The following is a 3,661-nucleotide window of genomic DNA, read 5'->3' as shown; positions in this document are numbered from 1 at the left end:
ATGCGATCCAAAGTAAACACAGTTCCTTTCCTTGTTTAATCCTTCTCTCCACGTATGTTTTTTTGGTATGATTTTATTGAATTTTGTTATGGTTTTTATTTTGATTTATCTCATTTTACTTTTGTGTCTTTGACAACTTTTTATAAATGTACCATCGTAACCCGCCCCGAACGTTGGTGGGCACGGGCTATAAATTCATTTTAAATAAATAGTCAAGACCCACAGACAAGACAACATGGGGAGCTTAATTCCTTTCTTTTACTAACGCGGTGGTGTTACTGATGTAATCTGTTAAGCATAAAATAATAATAATAACTCCACCGCCAAACCATAACGGTAAATTAAAAACCCTCTGCATCCCCAAATAAGCAGGGGAGTAAAGGCAGGTTGTGCTTCGTGCTTGCAAACACCTTCCTTGGGGCCTTCTTGTGAATTCCTGATGCAGCTGCCTCATGCGAAAGCAAATCCTTACCAAGGATGAGAACCCATCACCTACCGGAAAGGCAAACCGTGAGTAAAAACTTCCCCAACAGTTTGAAAGCTTTTACACTAAGTCTCAGAACATGAAAAGCCTGGCGGTATCAGCACGTGTTAAAGGGCAACCACGACTGAGCGCCCACTCCCTTAACGCGTGCCGATCCACCTCTGCGGGGCACCCAAGGCAAAACGCAAATGGGCTGCCGCAGTAAAAAGCATGCGCCAGGGGAAATTGCGCGCCCCTAGTGCCGCCTCAGCAGCGAGCGCCCGGGAGAGGTGGCTGGCAACCGCTCAGGAAAACGGACGCTCAATGTTAAAGCGTCCATTTTCCTAACCTGACCGCAGTCACGCTTTTTTTTTTTTTAAACCTTTTGCTTCCTCCAACTTAATATCACCATGGCATTAAGTCAGAGGAAGTACAAAAAAAAGCAGTATTTTATGCTTTTCCGTACACTTTTTGGGCTTCTCCAAAATTAACGCCTGCTCAGGGCAGGCGTTAATTTTGGGGAGTAAAAATGTGCGCATCGGGTGCACGGGAATAAATAATAGCCTCATCAACATGCATTTGCATGCAACGAGCACTAATACCGACGCGCATTTTGCATCGGGGGTTATGGACGCGTGTCCAAAACGTGCGTCCACTCGCAGGTTGAGCCGTGCGCTGCAGCCGGCGCACTGTATTGCATCGGCCTGTGTGAGAGGGCTCAAAAGATAATCCTTGGGCACATCAGTATACGGATCCCCGTATCTATGTTGCATTAATAGCAGTAGATTATCCCCTCCCAGGTAGAGGGTGCAGATATTAATGAAGAAAGATTAGAGCGAAGCAAGAGGAGGAAGAAGAAAGGGGAGGGGGAGGAGTGAGAGGCAAAAGGGCTAAGGAGAAGACGGGGAGGGTGAAGCGAAAAGGCATGAGAGGTGCAGAGGAGGAGAATGGGAAAGCAAAAGGCAGGAGGGGTGAGGAGGAGGAGGAGGGGAAGGGGAAGCCAGAGGTGGGATGGATGCTGAGCAGGTGGAGGAAGAGAGGAGGAAAGAGGTGAGAGGAGTGAAGAGGAGTAAAGAAAGATGGGATGGAGGATAAGAGGGAATTGAGAAAGATGGTCTCATACAGATATCTTGCTATTCTGTGCATGGCACACACTATCCCTCTCTCTCCCAGCCTCCTGCCTATTCTGCCACTGAGCCATCATCTTATGCTGCCAGCCGAGACGCTCACTGCCCCACCCACAGTGCACGTGTACCACATCCGAGGCAGAGCAATGTGAAAGCAAAACACAGGATCCACCCGAGGAGAAAAGTATAAACCTCAATTGTTTGTGTCATCTTCAGCGCCAAACAGGACCGGTGCCGTGGCGAAAACTCAGTATCTGCGCTTTTACAGCAATATTGATAGCGTTAAGTGACAGAAGGGATGCGAGATGGGCAAGAAAATCTTCATCCAGGATCCCAGCCCTTCCTGTGCCCTGTCCCATCAGCTCCGTGCTTAATTAGCAGCTGAGGACCTTGTCATGAGCACAACCCATCGCATCGCCTTAAACAGGACACTAGGAGTGGCCTAAAGGTTAGGGCGGCAGGCTGAGAACCACTGGGGCTCCCTGGGCAAGTCACTTCTCCTTCCGCTGCCTCAGGTGAGAACTTATGCTGGGCTGCAGGCACAAATGTGTGCACAGACTTTGCTCCCAATGCAGCAAGGAATGTGCACACAAACCACGCCAAACTGTGTGCACAAATTAGTGGACCTCCATTTACAGCCCGTGCTAATGAAGGCAGGAGCTATTACTCCGCGCTGCAGAGAGACAAGTAGGCTTACCTCGTGCTTTCTGCGCAGAAGACACTAGTTGTGTAAAGAAAACATGTTTTGTATACTTAAATCCTATTTTATGGGCACTAAGCATGTGCTTTGCACATATTTTCGAGTTAGCATGCTCTTTTTCTTTAACTCCTGCTACATTAGCATCCTATTTGCTTACCGCACCGGGAGGTACAATTTTTAGAGCGAATGCATTTAAAGTTCCACCCTGAATGTTTCTGCCCGGCTTATTACTTATTACCCGGCTTAGGCTGTGAGCCCTCTGGGGACAGGCAAATGCCTACTGTACCCCTGAATGTAACTCATCCTGCGCTACCAGTGAAAAGGCAGGAGTTAAATCTAAATAAATACATAGTGCCCATGTATTCTGAACAGAAAGGTCCTGAAAGGCAGAGACCCCATTAGCCCCTCCATAAACAGCTCTCATGGCTTCCTCCAGGCCATTTGTAAGTAAAACCTTTGCACGCTGTAACACTCCTGCTTTACAATATCAGTGTGTGAAAAATAAACCATTGCCTTTACGACTTTTCCTTGTGAGATCCAATGTCATGACCCATTAAGGGGTTAAAAAGCACTGAAAGTCACATACACAGAATGACAAATGGACCCACTAGAATGGCACAAACATTTGTATACAGCAGCTATAGCTGTCTGCTATGTGCAACCTTCGTATGGGCCGGTGGCTTGGCAGCAGTGCCGCTCGCTGCCATGCAGAAGGTCCTTGCTTCAAATCGTGGATCAGGCCTTCCACACCCCTGGTTGGTCAAGGCCATCGTTAAGAACGACACCTGGTGGCAGGATTTAGAGTCCATGACACAGGGTTCCGGTTTCAGGCCTCAGGGCCATTGCTGCAATGACCAGACTAGGAACAGTGCGAGGCAGGGGGCAGGGCTGGGGGTCTATTAAAATAGGGGAAATATCCCCGGGTAGTTCTGAATGAAGGCTCATAGAGGCAGATCTCAGCCCTGGCTCTGACTGAGCTGGAAGAAAAGAAAAATGGATCCTTTTAACCAAACTTTTCTGTCCCGCAGGGGTCACAAATGTAGAACTTGGGTTAGTGAAACCTTCTCGGTCTGTTTACAGCCAAATACAAAACCCAGCATTAATGTTCAGCGCGGGTTCTGCAAAAGAAACCACAAAAGCAGTTTCATGCGTTACGGCTTGGTCTGCCCTTCTTCCGGGAGCGTCCGTCTGCCTTCCCTGCTCACCCACGTGAGGATCACAGGCGATGCAGACGCTCACCCCGATCCATCCCCGCAGCTCTGGCCTGGCACATTCACTTTTCCAAAATGTCAACAGGAAAAACGATGCCAGGATGCTACAGGAGATGGAGCACAGCGACAGAACCACGCAGGCAGCAGGACAAGCCTACAA

This window comes from Rhinatrema bivittatum, chromosome 11 (genome assembly GCF_901001135.1).
Source record: "Rhinatrema bivittatum chromosome 11, aRhiBiv1.1, whole genome shotgun sequence".
Taxonomy (NCBI): Eukaryota; Metazoa; Chordata; class Amphibia; order Gymnophiona; family Rhinatrematidae; genus Rhinatrema; species Rhinatrema bivittatum.
This window is presented reverse-complemented; position numbering follows the sequence as displayed.